General features: G+C 37.7%; 1 long non-coding RNA gene across 1 annotated transcript in view; it reads left to right on the forward strand.

The window, feature by feature from the left end:
• Positions 1-18345, forward strand: part of LOC150059555 (uncharacterized) — a 138703-nt gene that overhangs the window by 93265 nt on the left and 27093 nt on the right. Inside the window, exon 3 of the long non-coding RNA XR_016536387.1 lies at positions 15681-15794. This is a non-coding gene — a long non-coding RNA (uncharacterized LOC150059555). The remainder of the gene's footprint in view (positions 1-15680; positions 15795-18345) is intronic.

Consider the following 18345-nt stretch of genomic DNA (forward strand, 5'->3'; position numbering starts at 1 on the left):
CGCCACAAAAGACATTCTAGCTCCCAGGTATTTGGAATGTAGCCTACAGGTGTAATAAAGTTAAGATGATGTCATTGGGATTAGGCTGAGTTAAGTATCACTATGTAGAGAGAAAATAGCATGCAAAAACAAAGATACTTATTGCCAGGTGGTGGATGACAAAGGTTGAGGCTGGATCCAGGCAGTTGAAGGTTAAGGAATTCCATTAAGGAATGCCTACTTCCTAAAGCTTGAAAGGGCAAGGCAAGATTCTCCCTTTTTGGACATTCGTTGGAGTTTGGTCACCTTTTTGTTTGTGGATTCTATGAATTCATCCATTTTTCTTTGAAAAACCTTTATTATGGCCTCCTTTATGGCTTCCCCTTTTTCACATATCACTTTGTTTATGGCTTCCTCTTGTTTAGCTATGGATTCCTCCCTTATCTCTTTCTGTATGTTTTCACACTTTCCATTAATGATGTTTATCAATTGCATTTGTATAGCACTTGGAAGACTCTCCTCTAGATTTGCAATTGACTGCTCCATTGATTGTTTATGTTGGGTGGGAGATGCTGTCCTTGATTTGACATTTTTCTTGATTTTCTTGTTTGTCCCATTTGAGGATGGGAGCAAGATTAATACTAAACAAGATTATAATTTTTCGATATAACCAACCTAGACCTTTTTAGTTGGCTGACAATGTTTGCTCTTTTTGATTGGTGATATCACTCTCTCTTTCTTTTTGTGCACTTACATCCCAATCTAATACAAACACAGATTACCGATTTATGACCAAAACAATAAGCCCCTCAATCCAATCTCTATTGTATTTAAGTCCCTCTAGACCTAGAGTGTAATTGAACACCTAGATACACAGCATTGCTCAACAACCATCAAATGTAGATCCATGCATTATAAGAGTTGAAGGATGAACAGAGGACCAGAGATAGACAAATAATATAAAAGACAACAAGGGAGGTAGGAGAAGAATACTGCAGGAGTGTAGGATTATTATAGTAATGAAGAAAAGGTATCGTGTAAGGATAACTGACCTAAGGTGATAGGTAGAATATTTGAGTAGAAAGTTTAGATGAACTTAGATAAAGCTTATGAAAATAAGAAGAGTAATAAGAATAATATATAGAGAAAAGAGGGAGGAAGATAAAGGAGATTTCAATAATACAAATTTTAAAAAGAAAAAAGAAACAAAACAATAACAAAATAAAAGAAAATAGAACACACACACACACACACACACACACACACACACAAAACCAAAAACCAAAATACAAACCCCCCCAAAAAAAAGAAAGAAAGAAAAGATGGGGGGAGATTCCTCACTATTGTGAGTTCTTACCCAAGAGATACTAGGGTTAAGAACCAGGAATTTAAAAAGCAGATGACTATCAATATGGATATCATTTTTATTCAGACTTTACTCAGAGCTGTCACTGTTTCTAGAAACGACCACAGTGACAGAAGGGATCCGGGGAAAAAAGAGGAGAAAAAAAGAGGAATGAATCATAACATTAGAAAAAAAGGTGTAGGTAAAATGGCAGAGAGAAAAATAAGAACACCTAAAAATGCAAATGAAAAGGGGGTAGAAGAACAAAAAAAAGAAAAAGGGTATTCTTCAGTTCTTTGGGGGGGCGGGATAGGAAACTTGTGTCTCCATTAAATTCGGGATCTAAACACTTCACAAAGTTTTTTTTTTTTCGTGCGATTTGGCTTTGTGGTTTTTCGGATCAGATTGCTTGTTTGGTAAAACAAAGCTGAAAGATCTGCGGGCGGCTTTGTTTACCAGGTCTGCGGGTGGCGCTAGGGATGGACTTCAGCAGCACTGGGGCCGGATTTCCAGCTAAGGGATCTCTGGGAAATCCTTTGCCCTATAGATTGATGGCGCTGTCAGCACCACCTCTCAGTCTCCAATTGCTTTGGCCAGGTCTTTGCCAGCAGTCAAGATGGCGCTGCTCTCAGCTGGAGGGGGAGGGGCTTCCTCCCAATGCCATTCCTGGAGCAGAAGTGGAAACTTCTCCTCGGAGCTACTCACAAATTGCTGGATTCTCTGGTTCCGTAAAGCTGGCGGGTCTGTGCCCAGCCGGGTGTCGGCTCTGGGCTCGCGCAGGCTCAGTGTGGTTCTGTCTGCAGCTGGCGTGTCTGCGCCTTAGTGAAGCGCTGTCTACTCAGCAGTTTGCGGGGCTCCACGCTGTCTTCTCGCAAGGGTATTCTGCCTTTTTCCTCTCTGACTGAGATCTCTGTGTCGCTAAAGTTTACTTAGGATCAATTTCTGGTAAAGAACTGTCCCCTATGCTGCCACAACTTGAATCTTGGCGGGAGCTCAGTACATCTCACACTGAACCTCCGCCATCTTCCACCTCTCTTTGCTTTTTTTTTTTGAGATAAGTCGCAAAGTTTATTAATCCTCTGCACATGGTGAAGATCAAAAAGTTCAACAGATTTGAGAAGCATTTCAGACAATAAGTATCGCCCTACATTATTTTTCATGATTATAATCTGAACACCACAGATGACATGAGGGAATCATCTCATTCCATAAGAGACATAATTACCTTTGCTTTTGCCATGTAGAATGATTCAGTAATGTGGAGATATTTTAGTTTAGAGTCCTGAACTACCTTACTATGTATCTTTTGATACCCTATCTGATAATCAGGAAAAAGAATGTAATATATATGTATATATATATATGTATGTGTATTTAAAGGTAAAAATATTTTATCATTTCTTTCTCAACAGATTTTTGCATTATGTTATCTTCCACTGCCTTTCTTTTATGCCATATCCATGGTGAGTCAGGCAAGAACAAACACCTGATTTTTCTTTAGAGTCCACCTCCCCTACACTTAAAAAAAATGCATGCTCTGAACCTTCAAACTCCCTCTTTGCAGATAATAGCTCTATAACATCTCAGTACTAGGAGAAGGAAACCTTTTTGGATTGCTTTAAAATGGCTTGGAGTGGGAGAAAAATAAATGCATGTTGCCCTTTTTACAAAGTTCAAAATGACTGACTGCCTCAAATGATCACACTTATTTTACTTAGTCATTTTTTCCCAAGTAAGTACAAGTATAGTTCTGATTTCTTTTTATTTCCAGTGACCCACAGCCACCCACCTACCACCTTTTTTTCTTTGGTAGGTTCTCCTTGCTGCCTTGCCCACCTACTTACCTCCAATCAATTTCCAAAAGAAAGCAGAGCATGAAAGATGTTTCTATTTAGAATAGTCTGTAGACATGAAGATGCTGAGAAGATGCCAGAAACTGGAAGCTGGCTATTGAGGAAACCTTTAGAAGTGTGGCGATACTGTGGGGAGAAGAAAACGCCGTTTGTCAAGTGTTCAACCCAAGGCAGCCTTCAGTTCTTACCACTACTTCTGTGGTGTGGGTTTGGGCTTCCAAATGAGAAAATTTCTGAGAGTATTCCACCCTTACTCATTTTCTCTTCTGAATATTCCTTGTTCCCTCATTTTCTGGCAATCCAGGGGCTTGAACTCAGGGCCTAAGCACTGTCCCTGGGACTTTTGGCTCAGGTAAGTAGTGCTCTACCATTTGAGCTACAGCCCCACTTCTGGCTCCCCCCCCCCCTTTGGGTGGTTAACTAAAAATGAGTCTTAAGGAATTTCACACCTTGTCAAGACCAGCTTATAACCTTCATCAATGTTCACATCTCAGCATCCTTTGTAGCTATAAACACAGGATTGAGCTATCTATCAGAGCCCAGCTTCCTTTCTCCATTTTGAGTAGTTTATAAATTAGCCCTTTTGTACTGGATTCACACAGTGGTGCAAAATGTTGCACAATTTTACAGTCTTTGTTCTTGACAGTGGTGCAAATCCTGACTTGTACTGATTGAATTTCTTTAACTAATCCGTTTCTGATCTGTCATTTAAGAAGGATAATAGCTACCATACTGGATCCAAGAAGGATTAAGTGTAATCATATTAATTGCTGCCCTTGCAGAAGCCAAGAAGGGTAGCTGTTTTTTATGGTTAATAATGTTGATAAAATTTGGTGCCCATTGTTGTCTCCACCATTTAGAGCAGGTACTTGTGTATATATTTTTCTTCATTTTTAAGTATTGCTATTTCGGGAATGTCAGGGAACATCATAAGGCAAGGCATGAGCCATTATTTGTTGCTTTCTGAGATTCTTTGGACACTCTCTGTAGTCATGGAGTGTCGTTGCTTTAGTCTCCTGTGTGACTGGGAGTCCACGCTATAGTGCATAGACCATCTAGGTAAGCAACCAGGACACAGGAAGGAGTTAGGCCTAGGATGAAGGTTGTGGTTATGAGAGGACTTGCTAGGAATCATTGGAACTTAGCAACAGCAGACATCAGGAGAAGCTGACATTCCTAATCTCCAGTGATTCAGATACTTACTAATACCTCTGTCTGTCACAGTTGTATCTACCTGGTATATTAATTTTGTAGACAGAGGCCCAAAGGGCTGCATTTGCTCTGAGACCACAGCCCAGCTAGGTACAGGAAAAAAGGTAATACATAATGAATTCGTCCCATCTTTCTCCTTAAGAGCATTGGGCAAACAGTGTTTGCTAAGTGACTCTTTCTATGTAGCTCCAAATCAAATTAAATGACATAGAAATGAGTACATTTTTCCTTTAAATGGAAAGGAAAGGGAAGTTCTTGTCCCTTTAAACTGAAAATTTAGAAAACAATGAGGAAGTTGTAAACTGAATATATTCTTTTTGGTAGTTGAGGAGGGGAAAATGTAATTAATTAATGTAGATGAACCATACTTGATCCTTCCATGAAATTTTCTTTTCTTACATGACTTTTTCTGTACCTCTCAAGTATTTTTCTGAAGTTCATGGTTTCTTTTGCTCACTCCCTTTCACAGTCCTCTCTTTGAAATAAATAGCAGGATGAAACACATGGGAATTTCATTATAAGATGTTACATTCTTTCTGCCTATCTTCTATGACTTCATCTTGTCATGGAACAAGAGTGAAGTAAGTCTTAAAACTATTGTAGCTTTTACATAACTCTAAAAATAAACATGAAAAATATATAGTACTTAAATATCTTGGGCTTGGAAAAATTCCAGGGAAAGTTCACAAGAAATATTTAATCCCTAATACTTTCTCTAGCACATTGTGATCAAAAGAGCATGTAATTCATGACTGGGTTAAATTACAAAAGCACCCATTGTCACCTAGGAGAGATGAGGATTTAATTTTTGAAATTTCTCACCCTCCAAATGGTAGAATTTGTAACTTTTATCTAATTGGTTTAGATCGAAAAACAATGATTTAACATTGATAATAGAATTATGTAATTTTGTGGCTCTTTTCATGTGTCCATGTAAATAGATCATACGACTAAGATATTTGGTCAGATATTATTCTAGATATTTCTGTGATGCTATCTTGATGATGAGATTAGCATTAAATATGTAGACTACATGTAAAATATATTTACTTTCATAATGAGAATGGGTTTCATCCAATCAATCAAAGTCCCCATTTGTAAAAGGCCAGGAGATGGCCTACTGGTAGAGTGCTTGCCAAGCATGCACAAAGACCATGGTTCGACTCCTCTGTACCACATACATAGAAAAAAGCTGGAAGTGGTGCTGAGGCTCAAATGGTAGATCTCTAGCCTTGAGGAATTCTAAGGACAGTGCTCAGGCCCTGAGCTCAAGCCCAGGACTGGCAAAAAAATTTAAAAAGACTTACTGCACAGTATGAAGAAATGATTATACCAGCACTCCACCTTTGGACTTGAACTGTGAACTTGGTGAAGCCTTGAAAACACAAGTCAATCACAAAATTTCTTTTCTCTTTCTCTTTCTTGTCTTTATTTCTGTCTCTTACTTGGTCTTTAGGTCTTTCTCTTATTTTTGAAACTCTTCCTTCCTTCCTACTATTATTTTTGTGTCTTCTGAAAAATGTTAACATAAAGTAGAAAATATTTTGGCGGAAATTTTTTTCTCAGTAAAACTCTTTAATGCTTTTTTAAATTTGGATTTTGGCAAAGGGCATAATTATTTCATAAAGAAGTCATTTTCCTGTTTATTTTGTTTTCCTTTTGGTTTTTGTCGGAGTTATTCACCTATATACAACTTTAAATGGTAGCCAAATCCCAAAACATCATTATGGAGACCATTTCTATAATGTCAAAATTTCTAGGTATTTGTTTGTTATCCACTATTTTCACCAATCCCCCTGGTCCCAAGCAAACACACATTTGCTAGAATCATTAAGGTTTCATTTGTCTAATATTCAATTTAAAAACAAGAACTGATACAGAGCATGCACCTGTACTTTGATTCGATAGATCTACATTTCATAAATACTTGGTGTTTGCCATTTTGTACTTACTGGGTTTTTTTGTAATTATTTTATTGTCAGGGTAACATATAGATGGGTTACTGTTACATTCATTAGGTGGTGGGTACATTTCTTCAACATTGATACCCCTTCCCATGTTTTCCATTTCTTAAGGAATTTATTAACATTGATTTTTACATCATGTTTCAAATGATGTATTTAACAAACAAACCCCTTCCCATGTTTTGTACTCACTTGTGAAATTTATATATATTGAGGCAAGTGTTTTCAACTGATTTCTTTCTTATTGAGTACTCTGATATGATGTACATTTCTACTTTGTTTTCCCATGCACGAGTGGAAGGATATTTATTTTGTTTTCATTATTGATGGATATGAAGGAAGCTTCCATAAGTATTTACAAGCAAATTTTTGTACGTGCCTTATGGATATGTGTTCCTTTCCCTTGAGTCAATATACTTAAAAGAGGATTTTAAGACTCATAGAGTAAATATACATTTATCTTTATAAGAGATGTCTCAAATGTTTCCCAGAATACTCATTGTCTATAGACTTGGATTATATCATATTCCTGTGACACTTGGTAATTTCAGCCTTTTACATTTAACTAGTTTGGTGGATCTACACTATGTTATTGTGATTCTCATTTTCATTTTCTTAACGATGAATTATATTATCTATCTTTTCTTTGTGCCTATTTTTCATCTCTATTTACTCTTCATTGAATGTTAATTTAAGTCTTTCACTCATTTTAAATGAAGGGCTGTTTTCTCCTTATTAAGTTGAAGGATTCTTTTAAGTATTGTAGATAAGCCACTTAACAGGTTTATATTTCAGTTTTTTCTCTCTTATTGTGTGGATTTCCTTTAAGATGTTCTTGAGAAATAAAAGTTTTCATTTTTATGAAGTTCCACTAAGTAATTTTTTATGCTTAAATGAGAAAGTTGCTTTCATACAAAGTCACAAGTTTTTATATTTTGTTTCCAAACAGAAGTTTTATTGTGTAAATCTTAAAATTACAGATCTATATTGCATCTCTAGTTATATTTCACAGTGTAAAGTCAATTTTTTTGTTATTTTGGATGCCTAATTGATCAAACAATATTGGTTGAAAATAAGACTGTGTCCATGCTGAATTACTTTATTACCATGGTTGAAAATAATTTAGCCATATGTACCTGCATACCTGTTTCTAAACTGTTCATTTATGTTTCTGTTTCATCTTTGTTCTTAATTGTTCAAATATTAAAATATTTGATTGCTTAAGTGAAATAGTAAAGCTTGAAATAACTATATTTTCCAGCTTAACTTTGTTCTTCTGATTCCAAACTAGCTCATCTACATAAATGCTGTCATCAGGTTGTCCAATAAAAATAATAGTCAGATGCTGGTGTGCATGCCTGTAATCTTAGCTAGTCAGGATGCTGATATCTTAGAATAACATTTCAAAGCCAGCTCCATTAGAAAAGTATATGAGGCTTATTTCCAATTGATCAGCAAAAAAATCCAGAAATAAAGGTGTGGTTCAAGTGGAAGAGCACCTAGCTTGAGTGGAAAAACCTAAAGGATAGCACCTAGTTCATGAGTTCAAGCTCCAGTACTGACAAGGAAAAAATCATTAATGAGAGCATCCTAAGTTGAACAATTCTGTAAAAGATACAGAACAGGTTACACAGTAAAGTATTTGATTTAACATTCTGGCCACAGGATGACCTTTGCAGAGGACCAGGTTTCATAGGCCAGCTCAAGAAGATGAATGGCATTAGTATCAAAATTTATTGGTGTGTCATTTCCTGGCACTTTGCAGCAAGAGGGCCCTTGCTGAAGTGCACAGCAAACCTGAAAACAACTCCTTCCATGAAGCAAGATCCTTATTCAGCTGGCTAGAGCTTGGGCTGTAAAACTGGAGGCTCACTCTCATCTCAGGAAGGATGTAGCTCTCTAGAAGGGCATCTTGCTACATTCCTCTAAAATAATCAGAAGGATCAGAGAAATGAGAATGTTACCATTCAGAAGGGGCTAACTTCTGGAGGGTCTGGAATGAGCTGTAATGATTTTCTAGGTCTCTGGGAGCTGAAGCATCATGAAAGGTTATCATGGGCCTTAAAGCTACACTGCCTAGATTTGAGTCTTGGCTTCAACTCTTTATAGCTATGTGTTTTTAACTCTCACAACAAATGTATAAAACACTACTTTTGCCAAATAATTGTAACTACTAAATAATTTATAATGAATCATAGTATTTAAAGCAAGACTTTGAAGGAAATCTGTCTCTCAGAATATGTTCAAATGTTGGTGGATTTATAACTATTTATTTATGTATTTATTCATTTACTTATGCATTTATGTATGCATGCATGTATGTATTTACTTATTTATTTATTTGTTGGTCATGGGGCATGAACTCTGGGCCTGAGCTCTTTAACACAATGATAGCACTCTACCACTTTAACCACAGTGCCACTTTCATTTTTTTGGTAGTTAATTGGAGAGAAGAGTCTCAGGGTCTTTGGTGCCTGGGCTAGCTTTGAACCGCAATCCTCTGATCTCAACCTTCTGAGTAACTAGGATTACAGGCATGAGCCACTGTTGCTTCTCTCTGGGGCAGCAACACGGGAACGGGGAGGGACACACAGGGCCAGCCTGTAGTCCCCCGGGAGCTGAGCGAGATGGTAAGTGTCGATGACCCAGTCCTCCCCCAATTACCTGGGAAGAAAAAACCACGCTGAGTCAGAAGCAGTGTTAACCGTGAAAGCGCATCAGGTCTCTCTGCTGATCTCTGCTGATCTGATCTGCTGTTCTCTCATGTTCTCTCTTTATTGCGTCAGAGAATTAGTTATATACTGTTGGGGTAAGAGAAAGTGGGAACTGGGAAGCTAGCCAATAGGAAGAGGGGCTCTGTGCTACCACTAAGGGTCTGGGTGGGGCTTTCAGGTACTGGGCAGGACAGGTGCAGGAAAGTGTGAGACCTGAGCTGCTGCGAGAACCGCGAAGCTGCGGGGGGTTCAATCGAGTCACGTAAACAGAGATGCCTTAAGAGAGGTATGCAAAGGACCGAATGCCTGGTCAAAGCCCTTTAATTGCTGCTGAGCCAGAATCAGGCCTCAGAGATGGAGGTCAGGCCCCAACACGACACCAGCACCCAGCTATAACTATTTATTTTAAAGCTATCTCTTGATTTCCAGTTTTGATTCTCATAGTACTGGGATTTGAATTCATGGACTTACACTTTCTAAGAAGGCACTCTGACCCTTGAATCATTCTTCTTTCTAGACTCTTCATTTAATACTTATCAATAGCATGTTAGTGGGTTACATATAGCCTAAGGGGAGAAGGAGGGCTTTCTTTGCCTACATTTGTTTCTGCTTCTTTATCCTCTAGTGTCCCAACCTACAAGGTTTGCTGTGGACTGAACTTTTCAATTGTGAATTGACAATCTAATCCCCACACTTGAATAAAATGTCTCATCTTCCAGGAACACTTGCATTTTTATCGAGGATGTAAAAGACACAGAAACCTCTCAGTTATATGGTGACTCCATTGCATTCTCAAGTCATCTAGACATACTATATTTGGCAGCCAACAAAGGAAATAATTCAGGACTCACAGTTTTCATGGTTTGGAATCTCTGGGATGAGTGAGGACATAAAGACAGAATTGAAATGATTCTCATTTCCTCTACCACCTGTAGGTTCTTTTATCCAATTCTATGTTACAAATTGACGTCATTGAAAAAGGTTAGAAATTTATAGCCTTAGAGAATATACATCATATATCTGATATCTCTCTATGTGTATGATACATATCTAAATTTCCAATAAATGGATTGACAGACAATATGGGAAAGATATTTTTATCTAGTAGGAAACAGTTGATTTGAGATAATACATCTTCATAACCATAATCTTTTTTTAGTTTATTGCCTGGTTACTGTCCTGTCCTGAACTCACAAGGAAGTCTCAGATCACCGGGGTTCCCCAATTTCTAGTATGTCGGGGATTCTTTTTTTAAAAATTTTTTCCATATATTTTAATTGTACTTAATAGAAGGGTTACATTATATTTACCACCTAGATGGTGCATTACTTCACAAACATTGATAACCTTTCTCATGTCTTGGTTCCCATTTCCCTCCTCCCACCCTTGCCCCTCATCTTGTTTTCCCCCTTTCTCTATCCTATTTCAAATAACCAATCAAGCATATATACAATATATCAGATAACAAGGTGAAATACTGTAACAATATGAGATAACAATATGAGCAAAAGAGATGAGAGATAACATAGTACATTAAGGACAACAGTCACTAATTATATGGATTTTGTTTCCTTATCCTAGATGTCCTTTCATTTAGGTCATCCTATTTGGCCTTATGTATCTAGGTTTTGTTCTATTGTAAATCTCTGCTAGGAGAGCCCAAGGTTTCTACTGATTATGACAAATGAGGGAAACAATTGAGCCTGTGTTCCTTTGGGTCTGGCTTACTTCACTTAATATGATTTTTTCTAAGTCTTTCCATTTCCTAACAAATGGGGCGATGTCGTTCCTTCTGACAGCAGCATAGAATTCCATTGTGTACAAATACCACATCTTGTTGATCCACTCATCAACAGAGGGGTATCTGGGTTGGTTCCATATCTTTGCTATGGTAAATAGTGCTGCAATGAACACCATTGTGCTAGTGGATTTAGTATGTCCTTGTTTTCTGGACAATTGAGTAAATGCCAAGTAGTGGAATTGCTGGGTCATAGGGGAGCTCTATGTTTAGTCTTTTGAGGCACTGCCACACTGCTTTCCATAGTGGTTGAACAAGTTTGCACTCCCACCATCAGTGTAGTAGTGATCCCCTGGCCACATCCCCTCCAGCATCTGTTGTTATTCGTTTTCTTGATCCTGGCCATTCTAACTGGAGTGAGGTGGATCCTTAGAGTTGTTTTAGTTTGCATTTCTTTTTGGCCAAAGATGTCAAGCATTTCTTCATGTGTCTATAGGTCATTAGTATTTCTTCTTCAGAGAAGACTCTCTTTAAGTCTTTGGCCCATCTTTTAATGGGATGGTTGTTATTTTGGAGATTAGTTTTGGAGTGATTCAATTTTTTGGCCTGTTGATATATTTTAGATATGAGGCCTTTGTCTGTTGTATCGTTGGTGAAGATCTTCTCCCACTCTGTAGGCTTTCTAGTTAGTTTGCTAGCTATGTCCTTTGCCATACAGAAGCTCTGCAGTTTAATGCAGTCCCACATATCCAGACTTTCTTTGACTTGTTGTATTTCTGGGTCCTTGTTAAGAAAATATCGACCAGTTTCAAGGAGACCTAATGTATCTCCTATTCCTTCTTGTAAAATTTTCAGTGTCAGCTTTTACCTTGAGGTCTTTGATCCATGTGGATTTAATCCTGATTCAGGGTGACAAAGAAGGATCCAACTTTAGTTTTCTGCAGATGCTTAACTAGTTCTACCAGCACCACTTGTTGAAGATGCTGTCTTTCTTCCATTCTATTTTTTTGATTCCGTTATCAAAGGTTAGTTGGCCATAGGTCTGTGGGTTAATATCTGGGCATGACTACAATCTTGATCAAGGACTCATGATCAAATAGCCTGTTACTGAATATAATATATAACATTGTCTTTGTGACCACCGGACTCCCACAAGGAACAACAATGAAAAGCAAACATTGCAAGGCTGACATGGTGACAATGCAGAAGACTGAATTCCTTCAATGTCGAAAGTTTTTGAATAATTTCTTATTTTTAAATACATTCATGTGGTAAAGGAAGAGAGTTACACACATCTGTGTGTGTGTGTGTGTGTGTGTGTTTGTATGCAGTTCTGGGACTTGAACTCAGGCCTAGGTGTTGTTCCTGAGCATTATGTGCTCATGGCTATTGCTCTACCACTTGATCTATCTGGCTTTTTGGTTGTTATTTGAAAACAAGTCTCATGGACTTCCCTACCTGGGATGCCATTGAATCTCTATCCTCAGATGTCAGTCTCCTTAGTAGCTAGGATTGTAGGTGTAAGCCAGTGGCACATGGCTTGCCCTTGGCTTTTGACCTTTACTTATAGACTCTTAGAATATTTTTCTTTTCTGAATTCATGCAATAGTCATATTTTTGAGAGTTTAAAATGTGCCATTTAGTATTAGAACAAGAAGAGTAATCTCCTACCAGGGAACAGATTTCTTTGTCAGACATCTTTGAATCGTACATTTTAGTGTGCTGCAAGTGGAAATATATTGTAAAGTGTCTTCAAATACAACCTATAGAGACTGGCATCCAAAAATTGCCTGGGTTGAGTTACATAAAATGCCTGAGGTAGTAGAAGGTGAAAGTGTGTCTTCAAGTAAATGTGACAGGATATATCAGCTATGGAGAATTGCTAGGTAGAAAAAAAAAACTCCTCTGCTACCAGGTAGTTTCTTTATCTAAAGCCTTATTTCTCCTCCTGTGGGAACATCCAATATCCTCTCCACTTTTTCTCATGCAATGAAACACATTCACTGATTTCTACATATTCTTGGTTGTCACGAATTATTAGCACAAATACAAGAAGCCCCATGAATTCATACATGGGAATGGCTGAGCAATAGACCTGAGTAGTTTGCATTCTGCTCAGAAGCTAAGAAAAGGTTCAAAACTGGATATGATACTCAACCTGGATTAACCCTTTAGACAAATTACAAAGAAAGTTAGATGCAAAGAGGAATGTGTTAGACTGGCATGTATATGTGCTTTGTATTGTCTACCTTGCCGACAATTAAAAGAAATGGTCTTTAAGGTCCCTTACACACACAGCCACACTTTTCATAAGGTTAGGTGGTCATGGCCAAAGTAATCAACCAGGAAGGTGAGGCCTGACAAAGTGAGGAGAATCAAAGGTAGTCTTAGGTTCATCTTATAATAGCTACACTCTATGAGATTGCCAGGAAAGAAGCAATCCAAGGTGCAATAGATGTTTGAAACAAACATCGAGAAGAATAAACTAAATACATATGTGAGCTTTGAAAGGTTTTCTTCTTCATGCCAAAGCTCTACCTACAGTGAAGTGGTTTATGACGACCTGACCCAAGATAAAACTACCTGCTCTTACCTGTCACAAGACCTAGAGCTTGAGACATGTAGCCAATAGAAATGAAGTTTGTGCTCATATACAAGACACTAATGTAATGTAAAAGTGATAGAACTTCTTATACTATTATCCTTTTCTCATTTTTCCCATGTGGCTTTTTCTCATTGCCCTTTTTCCTTTTAGGTATCAGAGTGCCTGAAGCACTCTGATATTGGTTATTTGGTTCTGTTGTAAAGTCAGCTCATACCTTTAGCTCCAGGTTTACAAGGTAATTTTACCATGTTGGGCCTACTTAGAGAAGGGGGCCTCTCATTTTGACAATCTTTTGTAATAGTTGTTCTTAGAAAGAGAGCTCTATGTTTAAACAGGTTTGGCAAAATAATATTCCTTCTCTGGATTTTTTTTACCCATCTCATATAAATATAATAAAAAGAAAGATGAAGTGGAGGAAGGGATGGAGGAGCAATAAAAAAAAAAGATTAGTAATTTCCTGGGTCATATAGCTAAGAAATCCAGCGAAGTATGGGATCTCAGTGAACTCCCAGAATTCATTGCGCTCTTCTTTGTGTCTCTTTACCCACAATTTTGAATCTTCTTTGTGTCTCTTCACCCACATGTATCCATGAGTTTTGTACACGGGTGTAGGGATTAACTTTTACCATATAAAAGCATACTGGTAGTTGTAGAGCCTATAGGAGAATACATTCACAGAGATGTTATGGCCAAGGCCATCCAATATTCATGACATTCTTGATAAAGCATAGACTTCTAAGCCAAGATGAGATGTATGTAAAATCCCTAAGAAGTCTTTCATTTGCCTGCCATATATTCTGGTATAATCATGGTATGTGGTCTGAACTGTACCTGACATACTGGATAGATTTGATTGGCCAGGTCTTGCTTTTAAGAATATCCTATGGAACCAGGTAATTAACTATTTTTTGGGGGTGTGGGAAACTGCTAAGAGAGGGCAGAAAATACTAAAAGAAGTTCCTGAAGGAAAAAGGCTATTGGTGACAGAAGTGGAAGAAGGGCAAGATGCTGTACGTATAAAGGCAACAGATGACTAAGTAACTGCACATTGAACATGCCGGGATCAGCTCAAAATTGTCAAGAGATTTTGATTGCCTTCATCGAGGGTGTGGCTTGAGTACTGAGAACTAAAAGAGAAACAAAACATCCTTGTAGCTGAGCACCTCTCGTCTCATTGCTATTCTGAGTCATTGGTTCACACATGATCAAAGTTTAGACCTTCTAAAACCAGTCTTCTGAGCAAAAGCTTGGTTCCGAATGAATGCATTTAAGATTCACTGAAAATTGAGCTAATTGCCATTCTTATCTTCATAACCTGTGTTCCAGCTCATATGGGAGGTTTCCTGATCAAACATGTTAATTCCCGTGCTGTATCCAATGAGTGATGATCCCACTTCTTCAACTTAGCATAGAGAAATCCCCATATATTCTACAGAGATGGAACTATTCTTCTATACACTTCAATATGGTAGCCTCAAGTGATCATATTGTTCTTGCCTGAACACATGAAGAAACTGAATTTTTAATTTTATTCCAGTTTCATTCAAACTTATGTAGATACCTAGTTAGTGACTACTCTACTCAAGAACAAATAGAATATTTTATTCAGTGCCTCCCCATCCATATGCTCTAAAAAACAGGAATGTCAAGTTGTGTAACTCTGATATCTCAAGCTAATGTACTAAGTATTCTAATTGGACCCTAGATTTGGAATTTATCTATACTGTTTCCATATTGTTTCCCATGTTTTATCTGCCTCCCAACACACTCCAAATGTTATCAGATTTCTAAGAGGTAAAACTTATTAAAGTTAAATAAAATCTACCAGCAAAATTGGGCCGACCATACATGTCTACATACACTCCAGACATTTTCTAGTAATAGATGTATATCCTTATATATTAGATAACATGATATGTAGGTTTTTCTAAGTAACAGATATATAGATTCATATGGCCAAATGTTTTCAATAAAATGGGAAGGCACGGGTCCTGACTGGGAAAAAAGGTTCAGTAGAATAGGTAGAAAAAGATAACTGATCAGTGGAAGAACCCAGAATATTAGCCTTTTTTTACTGTATGTAGCTGGGAGGCAAAAGTAAAAATTGTGGTGTACTAATGAGGGGATGTGGCCACTGAGAATATACCTTAACACTTCTTGAAGGATTAGGGGATTTGTCCTGGTGAAGTAGTTGTAAATTCACTCTGATCTATGCTTTTTTTTGTCCCCTTTAGAATTAGTTTGTGCAATGATGAACTCTCACTTCCTAGATTTTCTGCAGATGCTACTGTTGTTGGGGAAATGTCACCGTGAAAGAATAGAAGCCATTTATTCTAAAGAGTATCTCAGACTGACGGAATCAGGTCTGGAACATTATTGAAATGGTAAGATAAACCCAACTACTTTCTGGTAAAAAAAAACCAATTTCTTCTTATAAAATCTAGCCCCTTCTGAATTATGGGAAAATGTCACCAACTCATTTTCAATGAAACTTTTATCTGCTAACAGCAAAGGGCTAGGACAAGGCCCTAGCTCGCCTTGGGAGTTCTGCAGCTGAGGTTTCTTTCCCCTGGGATCTCAGTGATAGAAGCAGCTGAAGCTGGAGGTCATTAACATTTTGAGAATATTGCAAACTGACACTGTGTAATGTGATGACATTTCCTCTCAGGACATTTAATCTCTTTTCATCAGTGTTTATGTTGGTGATACTTCACAGTTATTTGCTTTCACATAAAAATGGAACACTAGGGTAGCATGCCATTAATTTATTTTTTATCCAATGCAAATATTTTATGGTTCTTTTTTCCCTTTTTTCTTGTTCCTTTTTGCCTCTTTTGCATCCTTATTTTTTATTTTAGGTTTTTGTTTTCATTCCAGCCAGTGTAGAAAAAAGTTCCCATTTTTTCTCTTTGCTAGTATTTTTTGCCAGCCTGTTGGGGGTTTCCCATGACATTGTCTTCATCAAGGGGAAATATGGAGTCTGAAAGTTTAAAAGTAATCTCACCTCCCTGAAAAGAATTCACAATCCTCATCGCAACTTCTTTTCTTCTGAAGGTTGCTCTATGAATGAGTTCTTCACTTGGTTTCTCTTCCCCCTGGCCTTTTCTCCTCCTCCTCTCCCTCCTCCTCCTCCTCCTCTCCCTCCTCCTCCTCCTCTTCTTCCTTCTTCTGTTGTAAATCTCTAGTATCTATCTTCATGATTATGATTCACTTCCCTGTTGTGGATGACTTTTTTGACCTTTAAAGTCACTTTTCCATCTCCTCAGAACTCTCCTCCCTAAATGAAGAACTGAGCATTGGTTATTTTGTACTAGAGCAGGGTTCTCTACTTGCAATATCTCAACTCACGTGCGTACCAATACGATAGACAAAACCTTACTTTAGATTTGACTTGGTTTCTCTCACTTTCACACTTAGCAGCATATGATTGACATGAGTCTCTTGTGAAACTGGGTAAAGGCAGTGAGCCATAGCTCCCAGGAAGCCACATGAACAACCGACATTGCAGTGTGTTGTGTAACTGCTGAGTTTCTCTTGATTATGTGGATTGAGCTGACAGCCCTAACATATGATGGGTTATTTGAGGGTACGACTTCATGGTAAGTCAAAGACCATCCGTATTTCTCAGCAAAAAAAAATAATGTGATTGAGCATTCAGTCTATCAGGCCTGTGTGCAGTACTATGCTAGGGAGTTAGGCCTAAGCACAGGAGCACAGGAATCTTGCTAGCTCTGGGCTCTTTCTGGGGCAACGACTCAGCCCTGTCTCACAGCATCAGTTCCCGATGGAGAGAGCTTCCTGCAGGACTTCCTACTCAGTAGCCTACCCTTGGCTGGACTGATTTACAGCCATATTCTTTGTCCCCTGCACCCCTGCTGTTTCTGTGTGGTCTGAGGTTGAGGAGGCCATTTTTTTTTCCCTAACATAATATCTTGTTCTGCCAGTTTCATAAAATACTTTCCCAGATTTTTTTTTGATGTAATGAATTCTGTTAAGTAAATTGGGGCAGAGAAAAGATACAAGACAACATGACCACCCAGAAAAAAAGTTTGGGTTAAAATAAAAGCATTGCCCACTTGTTGTCTCATCCCTTACTTTCCTGCTCCATGGACTGCGCAAGTGCTTGCTCTCTGGCTTTTCAGCCTTCAATAGATTGTCATAGCTGGGCTATCCCAGTCTCTAATTATATAAACCAACCTAAGAAATCTCTATAAATTTTTGTGTCTTAGGTTTGTTCTGTTCCTCTAGAGAACCATGACTAGTATTAGGAAATAGGATTGTTGGGACCGTAGAAAGTCACAGAAAAGCAAAAATCTTGGAGGATAGATTTCCAAGTCAGGGAGGTTAAAAACTCCTGAGAGAGAAGCTAGAATACAGTGTGACATGTCATATCTCCTTTGTCTATGATGATTTGCTTTATTTTAATGTGCCAGCTATCTACTATAATTGTGCTCAACTAGCAAAATTTGTCTATGTAGAGTTCCTGGTGTTTTTTTTTTCTTCTCAAGATCTCCCCACTTTTATTTAGTATATCCTTCCAGTTTGAACCATTGTATAAAGTCTGCCATTTCATGCAGTCTAAATTTACACACATGGTATTTTGTTTCTTAACTTTTACCAAACTGTTTAGGATCAGAAAGGTCTAATATGGTATTTTCTTTCTATTCAAAGCATCGTTTGTCTGATTACTTATGGATTTGACTATATTTTTGTCAAGGCTTTAGGTTTCTTTAGCCATAAAATTGACTCAAATATGTTTCCTATATTTAAAACGTCTAATAATTCTTTTCATATGATTGATTTATCTATATATTCTAGATAATAGTTTCTTTGTGGCTCTAAGCATGCAATATATATATGATATATATATATTACATATATATCTTAGCTTTATCCATAGAATTTTCTAATGTGATGAAATCTCTTCATTGATGA

The sequence above is a fragment of the Megascapheus bottae genome, chromosome 8 (genome assembly GCF_031878675.1).
Source record: "Megascapheus bottae isolate mThoBot1 chromosome 8, mThoBot2.hap1, whole genome shotgun sequence".
NCBI lineage: Eukaryota > Metazoa > Chordata > Mammalia > Rodentia > Geomyidae > Megascapheus > Megascapheus bottae.